Genomic DNA, 10,688 nt, shown 5'->3' on the forward strand with positions numbered 1-10,688 from the left:
GACACAGGGCTCAAACTGATGAACCATGAGATCATGACCTGAGTTGAAGTCAGATGCCCAACCGACAGAGCCACCCAGGCGCCCCTTCTTTCTTTTAAAAACATTTTTTGGGGCACCTGGGTGGCTCAAGCGAATGAGTGTCTGACTCTTGATTTTGGCTCAGGTCATGATCTCATGGTTCATGGGCTTGAGCCCCGCATTGGGCTCTGCGCTGACAGCGTGGAGCCTGCTTGGGATCCTCTCTATCTCCCTTTCTCTCTGCCCCTCCTCTGCTCTCTCTCTCAAAAACAAATATATAAACATGAAAAAAAAATTTTGGTGAAACATATACCATATAATTTAACCCCTAGGAAAAGTAGCTGTTTTCAAGTCTCCGTTTGGTGGCACTAAGCACATTGACACTGTTGTGTGGCCGTCACACCATCTGCAGCCACCACTGTCTCATTTTCCCCACTAAACACTCACCCTTCCGACCCCCCCCACCCCACACCCACCCACCTGCTTTCTGTCTGTATGATTTTGACGACTCCAGGGGCTCATGAGTGAAGTCATGAAATATTTGTCCTTATTTCAATGAACGTGATGTCTGTAAGGTTCATCCATTTGGCATTAGATGCCAGAGTTTCCTGTTTAAGGCTGAACAATATTCCATTGTGTGGATGGACCACGGTTGTTTTTTTTTCTTTAATGTTTATTTATTTTGAGAGAGAGAGGGAGAGTGGGTGAGGGGAAGAGAGGCAGGGAGAGAGAGAGAGAGAGAGAGAGAGAGAGAGAGAGAGAGAGAGAGAGAGAATCCTAAGCAGGCTCCATGTTGTCAGCACAGAGCCCGACTTGGGGCTTGAACTCATAAACCGTGAGATCAAGACCTGAGCTGAAACCAAGAGTTGGATGCTTAGACGGAGCCAAGTTGGATGGATGGTGGACGGAGCCACCCAGGTGCCCCTGGACCACAGTTTGTCCCTCCATCCATCAGTGGACACATCTGGATTGCTTCTTCCTTTTGTCTACTGTGAATAATGCTGCTATGAACCTGGGAATACAGACATCTCTTCGAGTCCCTTTTTTCAGTTCTTTGGGGTAGATACTGAGGAGTGGAATTGCTGGATTGTACGGTCTTTCTGTGTTTAATTGGAGCCACTGTACTGTTTCCACAGTGGCCACACCGTGTCACATCCCCACCACCAGTGCGCAGTGACTTTGCCGTGCCCAGCTGGTCTGAAACAAGTCCGCCTTAATGTCAGAAATTATTGCCCTATTTATGTCTTCTGTTTGCTTTGTGGGACTCACATAGCAGCCCTTTGTCTAGGCCTGAGTTAGAACGTGGCCCCAGGGATGGGTGGCACTTGGCTATGATCCTCGATTCAGAGTCTCTGACCTCAAGGACCAGGAGCCAAGCGGGGCGCCTGGGTGGCTCGGTCGGTTAAGCGTCCGACTTCGGCTCAGGTCATGATCTCACGGTCCGTGGGTTCGAGCCCCGCGTCGGGCTCTGTGCTGACAGCTCAGAGCCTGGACCCTGCTTCCGATTCTGTGTCTCCCTCTCTCTGTGACCCTGCCCCGTTCATGCTCTGTCTCTCGCTGTCTCAAAAATAAATAAATGTTAAAAAAAAAATTAAAAAAAAAAAAAAAAAGGACCAGGAGCCAAGCAGAAGCCTGCAGTGACTTCCTCTGCTCCCTGGGGGGTCCCACCCTCTCTGCCGTGGAGTATCACTATTAAGTCAGGATTGGTTCCTTAATTTGTGGGGTTCAAGACAGAGCATTAAACCCAGTGTGTGTGTGTGGGGGGGGCAGGGGTATGTGAGTGCCAGGTTGTGTGCCAGTGACCAGCCTTGTTTGGAACAGGTCACGTTCTGGCAGATATCCTTGGGCCACGCAGTGTCTCGCAAGTGCCTCCAGCCTCGCCAGCCGCTGGTGGGGGGAGGGGTAGTGGGGAGGGGGCGCAGGCAGTCCCCAGTCATGCCTGACCTTCATTCATTTGGCTGAAGAAGCAACAGCTTAGGGGCGCCTGGGTGGCTCAGTCGGTTAAGCATCCGACTCTTGATTTCAGCTCAGGTCATGATCCCACCATTTGTAGGATGGAACCCTGCGTCGTGCTGTTTGCTGACAGTGCGGATCCTGCTCGGGATTCCCTCTGCCCCTCCGTCCTTGCTCTCTCTCTCTCTCTCTCTCAAAATAAATAAAAATAAACTTAAAAAAAAAGCAACAGCTTGGGGCTCCTGGGTGGCTCAGTCAGTTGAGCTTCCGACTTCGGCTCAGGTCATGATATCATGGTCCATGAGTTTGAGCCCTGTGCCTGGCTCTGTGCTGACAGCTCGGAGCCTGGAGCCTGCTTCTGATTCTGTGTCTCCCTCTCTCTCTGACCCTCCCCCCGTTCACGCTCTCTCTCTGTCTCAAAAATAAAAAAACAAAAAAAAAAAAAAAAGCAACAGCTGAATATTTGTCGTGACTCTGTGGCTGAGCTGGGTACCTGTGCTAATCTATCCTGCGTTCACTCACATGATCATGGATCTGGTGGGCCAGCTGCTGACAAAGCCTGTCTTGCATGGCCCAGTAACCTCATCTCTTATGTCGGAGCCTCAGATGACATGGCTGGAACAGGTCAGGGGGCTGGGCTGTTCTTTCACTGCTCCTGAGTTGTATCCTTTATTCCAAACCAGTAATCTAGGAGGTAAAATGTTTTACCGAGTTCTGTGAACCACTCTAGCAAATCGTGGAAGCCGAGGAGAGGGTGATGGGAACCTCAGATTGATGGCCAGAGGTCAGAGGCACAGGTGACAGCCTGACATCGGGAAGGGGCCGTCTCGGAGGACTGATCCCTTGACCGCCACGGTCTGAGCCCGGGTTCAGGTAGTCCGTGTGAGGGTCAGGGCAGAGTTAAACTGTAGGATACCAGCTGGTATCTGAGAATCGCCTGGTGTGGGACGGCCACACGTCTGTGTCAGAGTGTAGAGTGTGAGTCCTGGCGTGGCGAGAAGCAGCGTTCTCCCTCGGGCCTTGCGGGCTCCCTGCTCTGAGGCGCAGGCTCTGTCCCACCTGAGCTGACGTGGGGTGTCTGCTCTCTGGTCGGGCCCTCAGAGGGTGCTGCCCTCCTGCTCACCTGATACCAGCTGTGACCATGACCGAGGACACCGCTCACGCTGCCGGGGCGCTCGGCCGCCTGGGAGGGCTCCTCTGCTGTGTGAGCGCAGTCATTTCAGATATTCGAGAGCCTGCCAGCTGCACGTTCAGCGACGCCCCACACCCTCCAGGACCCCCAGGGAGCCCGCGAGCCTCGCCGTGCTTGTCGTGCTGGCAGAGCGGACGGAGAGTCCAATGCCAGGCGTGCGGTCACTCAAGGCCGCTGCTCTGAGCTCCCCTGGGGCTGCAGCGGTCTTTGTTGGCTCCTTCCGTGGCCTCCTGGAGACCTGGCAGGACACCCTCTGGGTGCTGGGGAGGGTGCTGCCCGGTGGCCCCTGCCCTGTACTGTTTCCTGGACCCTCGGTCAGGCTCCAATGGCCCAGAACACCATCTCCGACCTGGGGGCTCTTTGTTCTGAAAGCCTCCCTGGAGGGTCCTTCCCAGGTGAACGTCGTGGCGGAGTTTTGTAGGCAGGTTAAAACCATGGCCGCCCATGGAAGCTCGTGTCTTTCCCGCACCAGGACTTCCGTGGTGGCCCTCGGGCCCTGGTGGGGACGCGGTGGCCAGCCCTGGTGTGCTGGGGTCTTCTTTCTGAACCTGGGCCCGTGACTTTGTCTGCCAGCAGAGTTGTGGTATCTGGATTCTGCCCATCTTTGAAACAAGTCGTTTTATTTTTCCTGAATAAGGTGGATTTGGAGACAAAAAACAGAAGAGTCATGAAAATGTGGAAACTGAAGGGAACCTCAGAAATAGTCGGACCCAAATCCCCCCTGTTTTACCAATGAGAAAACAGAGGCCTGTCTGGGATAGGTGGCTTGTCCTAGGTCACCAAGCAGTGTGTGTGTGTGTGTGTGTGTGTGTGTGTGTGTATTTTATTTTAGAGAGAGCACTCGTGCGAGTGAGGGAGAGGGATACAGAGAGAGAGACAGAGAGGGAAAGAACCATCAGCAGGCAGCAGGCAGCAGGCTCCATACTCAGCATGGAGCCCGATGTGGGGTTCAGTCCCACAACCCTGGGATCATGACCTGAGCGAAATGCAGAGTCGGACGCTCAACCTACTGAGCCACCCAGGTACCCCAGCCAAGCAGTATGAATAGGGTCCGGGCAGCTCACGTGGCGCCCTCAACCCTCCACTCCCCGGCCTCCCTCGCAGTGCCTGAGCCCGAGGCCAGAAGCAGCGGTGATAGCAGGCCCGTTCCCAGGCCTCGCTGCATGCCGGGTGCTGCGCTGAGCCTCACACCTGCCCCTGAACAGCCACTGGTAGGAACTGCTTTTTACAGATGAGGACATTGAGGCACAGAGGAGTACAATAGCTCGCTGGAAGTCACACAGCTAGGAAGTGACGAATCTGTCTTGGCCAAGGGGACAAAATAAAGTTGATTGCTTGGAGCATGACCCACAGGTCACTCTTGGGGCCCCAGGCTGGTTTGCGTCCTTAGAAAGGGTCTTGGAGAGGAAGGTGTGCATCGGCAAAGTTTGGAGTGATATGGGGAATAAAGGCCATATGACACTGACAGCCCTACTGACAAGGGACGGGTGTCTGTTGGAAATGCCGCCCATGGCTGGTGCTGGCCCTGCCAGCCTGGGACCCTAGGGGGTCATCTGTGGTCATGTGGGGCTTGGCATCTGGTGAGATGGCTGTGAGCTAATGACGTGCGTCGTGAGTGAAGAGCTGTCCACACAAGTGAGGGCAGGGTGATTTCCACTGTAGCTGAAGCTGGTGGACATCACAGGCTCAGGGGGAGCATTTATGGGTCTTTGAGAGCCTTTGTGATGGAACGGGGCCAGGGAGGAGCGTGGGCAGGCCAAGTTGAGGGCTTTGATTTAGGAAGAGTTCCCTGTAGTGGGCCTGATGGGGACCTTGGTCATCTATCACCTCTGCAGGGAACTTTCTGAAGCCGATATCTATCTTCAAGCAGAGCAAGTGTGTGCTCCCTGACAATGTGTGACCAGGGAGACATTTGTTCACAGCTTAGAGAGTATTCGTGCCGTAAAGTTCCGCCAAAATCACGGGAATGTTATAAACTTACCGTCACAAGGTATATCTTTCTAATAATGTGATGCTTTCAGTGACTGACTCGGTGGCCGGCCCTCCTCAGCTGTGAATGCTCTGGAGGAAATGCAGGGCAAGGGGCTGGGGTGTGTGTGTGTGTGTGTGTGTGTGTGTGTGTGTGTGTATCTGCTGGAGGCTGCCCTTGCACCTGTGGCAGTCAGTGGGCAGTGGCCACTGGTGTTAACGAGATAAATGCTTGAAGGAAACACTCTCCTTTGGCCAATGATCGCGGCAGAAGCAAAAACACATGTCTGCCATAGAGGAGGATGCTGTTTTTGCTGAGGTTTTCTTTGGTGTGTTATCACAAGAGAGGGTAATGAGCCAGGCCAGTATGTGGAGTTCACGCTTTGCAGTTTGCCCATGGGTCCAATGTTTGCAGAACGGGCCAGAACATCTTAGTGAAACAGAAGCACATCTGTGGAAGCCCAGCTACCCTCATTGTCTGGCCATGCCACAGACACCAGCTGGTGTTCGCCATGTCCTGGCCTTGATTTTCCGGTGCTTAGGAGACGTACGTGTCTAATGTGTGTGAGCGTGGGTGTGTGGATGTGGATGTGTGTGCTTCTGTGTGTCACTTGAACGGACGTTCAGCCATGTTGAATTTCATGCGGTTCAACCCAAAGTCTCTGTAAATGTGTATTTTGTATTGCATTTTTAGGTACATTTATTTCCTCTGGCTATAAATGCAATCAATGTCCTGTCAGAAGTTGGCAAATAGAGAAAAGTTTGGAGAAGCAAATAAATGTTCTGCCAAGATCACAGCTTGCTGCAAGGACCTCTCTGGTCTTCTGCTGTGTGTGCTTTGTACTCATTTGTGCCTCTGACATCGCAGTGGGGGCCTCCGTGGCCACAGCTTCTAACCCCCTGGCTATTTCTAGTCATCCTTTGTGGCCCCTGCAGGGGGCGGACCCACTTTCCTCATTGGCCAGGCTCCAGTTGGATTCCACCAATGACAGGCCAGCAGGAGGCTGGGGGTGGAGTGAGAGTGGTCAGGGTATCTTCTCCTGCTCCTACTTGGCTGTGGTATCAGTTCTCTGAGACAACCTCCCACAGTGCAGCCCAGGGACCATGGTTTCCCCTTGGCTCCTGGCTCCTGCCCTCGGAGTGATAACTCATACCGAGGGGTGGTGGTGGCCAGGCTCTGGAGGCCCCCGACCCTCTCTGTTTGTTTGGTTGACCCTCTAGATAGTAGTTCCCTCAGAAACTCTTCATCTGGACCTTGTAGGGAGAAATCTCTTTCCTGAGTGATACAGCCTTGATTGCTATTGTGCCACTGCAGGTGCTTGCCTGTTCAGACAGCACAACGTGGTGACACAGGGTCATGGACGTTGTGTGTTGCTTGTGTTGTGTTCACGTGCAGCCAAGTTCAAGGGTCGGTCATGTGAGCACGACCTGACGTGCAGGTGGTCTACTCCGGCTAGAAGCCAGAGCTTGCAGCGTTGGGCACTGACCCCTGGAAAGGTTTGTATGGGATTTTGACCTTTGCAAGGCCACAATTCTTAGGTGGCTGACATCTGTATGCCATGTGAAGAGGGAGGGGGGGCATTTCTGCAACGAGTTCTTGGAATCCGCCTGCCCAAGCAGGACAACCCTGGCCTTCCTCTGTATACCTGGAGTCTTCTGTGTGACCAGGGCATCTGATCAGGTCATCGTGCTTCAGCCGGTGTTGATGTCATTCCACAAACAAGGAGACAGAAGCTCAGAGTGAAAGTGACTTGCTCAAAGTCACACATTTTATAAATAGCCCAAGTGTGATTTGCAACCAGGCAATTTACTTTTTAGGTCTTTTAAAAAATACTCTGGAGTGCCAATCATATAACTGTGTTCAACTCGCTCCAGTTCTACCTGTCCCCTGGGTCTCATATCCACCATGACTGCAGAGTCCCCACATTTCTCCCGGTGTAATGATGAAGCATCATGAGAGGCCTTTCTCCCTGCGCTGTGGTCTAAGTGTGTGCTTCCCTCCAGATTCGTGTGTTGAATCCCGACCCCCAAGATGACGCATTGGGAGGTGCGCCTTTGGGAGTTGATTAGGTCACGGGCTGTGGGCATGGGATTAGCGTTCTTACAGAAGGACACTTGAAGCAACCAGGACCCTCCAGGGAAGAGAGGAGGTCACAGGAAAGCAAAGGGGAAGACCAGAATGGACCACATGCTCCTGTACTAGAGTCTGAAACATCGGTATGAACTTGTGTCTAGGCTGATTCAGATACAGATGGGTAAGAACTAATTATAGATATTTGAATATGCATGGCTTAAGACAGACACGTATATTCTGCACTGCTGTTATCTGAGGGCAACAACACTCCAGTAGCAATTGCTAACCAGTGCATCATCCGAGCTTTCAGTGAGTCATGATGTTTTTGCTGGTGGAGGGTTTTGCCTCCATGTTGACGGCTGCTGACTGATCAGGGTGGTGGCTGCTGAAGGTGGGGTGACGAGGGCAGTTTCCTAAAATAGGATAACAACGAAGTTTGCTGCATAGATGATCTCTTCCTTCATGAACGAGTTCTCGGTAGAAGGCGATGCTGCTTGATAGATAGCATTTTACTCACAGTAGAACTTCCTTCAAAATTGGAGTCAGTCCTCTCAGACCCTGCCGCTGCTGTATCCACTAAGTTTATGTGATATTCCACACCCTCTGTTGTTACTTCAACAGTCTTCACAGCGTCTTCACCAGGAGTAGTTTCCATCTCAAGAAATCACTGTTTCCTCATCCGTAAGAAGTAGCCACTCATCTCCTCAAGCGTTATCACGAGATTGCAGCCATTCACGCCCATCTTCGGGCCCTCTTCGGACTCTAGTTCTCTTGCTGTTTCCACCCCCCTGCAGTTACCTCTTCCACTGAGTCTCCAGAGGGTTCGAATCAACTCCTCCCAAACTCCCAATGATGTTGATATTTTGACACTCTTACCATGAATCACAAATGTCCTTTTTTTTAATGTTTATTTTTTTTTATTTTGAGAGACAGAGACTGAGGGTGAGAGCAGGCCGGAGGGGCAGAGAGAGAGGGAGAGAGAGAATCGCAAGCAGGCTCCGCACTGTCAGCGCAGAGCCCAACATGGGACTCTATCCCGTGAACCATGACATCATGACCTGAGCTGACATTGAGTCAGATGTTTAACTGACTGAGCTCCCCAGGTGTCCCCACAAATGTTCTTAATTCCTGTAGAATGGTGAGTCATTTCCAGAAGATTTTCAACTTCCATTGCCCAGATCTGTCAGAGAAATCACTGTCTGTGGCAGCAAGAGCGTTGTGAAGTGTATTTCTTAGATAGCAAAACTTGAAAGTCAAAAATGACTGCTTGATCCGTGGGCTGCAGAATACATGTTGTGTTTGCAGGTATGAAAACATTAATTTTGTTGTATCTCCATCAGAGGTCTCGGCTGTGACCAGGTACATTGTCCATGGGCAGTAATATTTCAAAAGGAATCTTTGTTTCTGAGTAGCGGGTCTCAACAGTGGGCTTGAAGTAGTCAGTGAATCAGTTGTAAACAGATGTGCTGTCATCGAGGCTTTGATGTTCCACTGACAGAGCACAGGCAGAGTAGATTTAAGCATCATTCTTAAGGGCCTCGGGATTTTCCGAATGGTCAGTGAGCATTGGCTTCAACTTAAAGTCACCAGCTGCATTAGCCCCTAACAAGAGAGTCAGCCTGGCCTTTAAAGCTTGGAAGCCAAGCGCTGACTTCTCCTTTCCAGCTGTGAAAGCCCTAGATGGCATCTTTTTCCCATAGAACGCTGTTTTGTCTACACTGAAAGTTTGTTGTTGAGTGTAGCCACCTTCACGAATTACCTTAGCTAGATCTTCTGGAGAACTTGCTGCTGCTTCTACATTAGCACTTGGCGTTCACCTTGTACTTTTATGTTATGGGGATGGCTTCTTTCCTTCACCCTCATGAACCAACCTCTGCTATCTTGAAACTTCTCCTGCAGCTTCCTCACCTCTCTCAGCCTTCATAGAATGGAAGAGAAGTAGGCCCTTGCTCTGAAATAGGCTTAGGCATAAGGGAGTGTTGTGGTTGGTTTGATCCTCTGTCCAGTCCACTAAGACTTTCTCCATATCAGCGATCAGGCTGTTCTGCTCCCTTCATTTGTGTGTTTATAGGAATAGTGCTTTTAATGTCCGTCAAGAACTTTTCCTTTGTGTTCACAACTTGGCTCATCGTTTGGTACAAGAGGCCTTGCGTTCAGCCTGTCTTGGCTTTCAACATTCCTTCCTCACTCAGCGGACGAATGTCTAGCTTTTGATTTAAAGTGAGAGTTGTATGGGGCGCCTGGGGGGCTCAGTCAGGTAGGCATCCGACTTTGGCTCAGGTCATGATCTCAGTTTGTGGGTTCCAGCCCCACGTCGGGCTCTGTGCTGACAGCTCGGAGCCTGGAGCCTGCTTTGGATTCTGTGTCTCCCTCTCTCTCTGCTCCTCCCCCACTCATGCTCTGTCTCTCAAAAAATGAATAAACGTTAAAAATAAAGTGAGAGTTGTGTGACTCTTCCTGTCACCTGCACACTTAGAGGCCACTGTAGGGTTATTAAGACAGAACTAATTTCAGAATTGTCGTGTGTCAGGGAATAGGGAGGTCCAAGGAGAGGGGGAGAGATGTGGGAACTGCCAGCTGGCTGAGCAGTCAGGACACGCATGACATGTATTGTGTTTGCGGTCTTATATGGGTGTAGTCAGTGGCGCCCCCAAACAATGACAGTAGTAGCATCAAAGATCAGTGATCACAGATCACTGTAACAAATATAATAGTAATTACAAAGTTTCAAATAGTGGGAGAATTACCAAAATGTGACACAGAGACACCATTTGAGCAAATGCTGTTGGAAACATGGCACTGATAGACTTGGCTGGATGCAGGGTTGCCGCAAGCCTACAGTTTGTAAAAACAAAACAAAACAAAACAAAACACGGTATCTGTGAATCGTGATAAAGTGAAGTGCAGTCAAACGAGGTGTGCTTGCATTTGTAATAATTTGATTCATTGATTGCAGTTGGCATCCCATCCTGGAATCCTCTGTCCTTTTGGTTGAGTTTTTAAAGCTTTGCACATATCAGAGTTCACTCTCCATCCGGGATAGTCCCGTCTCTCCTACGACTCTGCCGCAATTCCCTTCGTAGTGATCAATTCCCAACACCTGTTGACGCTGATTTGCTTGCCAGCCCCGCTCCAGATGCCACATCAATAGAACCACACAATACGTAGCCTGTCTGGCCTGGCTTCTTTCATTTGGGCCCACGTTGTTGCGTGAATTAATGGCTCGTTCTTTCACCCCGGAGTAGTATTCCTCGCTGTGGATGTACCACTGTTTCTTTGTCCATCACGTGTGGAAGGACTTCCTGCTTGCTGCTGGCTTTTGGCAATTATGATGAAGCTACTATAGGCACTCTCTAGAGGTCTCTGTGTGAAAATGGGTCTTCGGGTCTCTCGGGTAAATGCCCAGGAGTCCAGTTCTGGGCTGTGCCTCGTGGGGGCTGAGAGAGCCCGATGGCACTGGAGGAAGTTCTGAGACAGAGAAGA

The sequence above is a fragment of the Panthera uncia genome, chromosome D2, assembly GCF_023721935.1.
Source record: "Panthera uncia isolate 11264 chromosome D2, Puncia_PCG_1.0, whole genome shotgun sequence".
NCBI classification, from domain to species: Eukaryota; Metazoa; Chordata; class Mammalia; order Carnivora; family Felidae; genus Panthera; species Panthera uncia.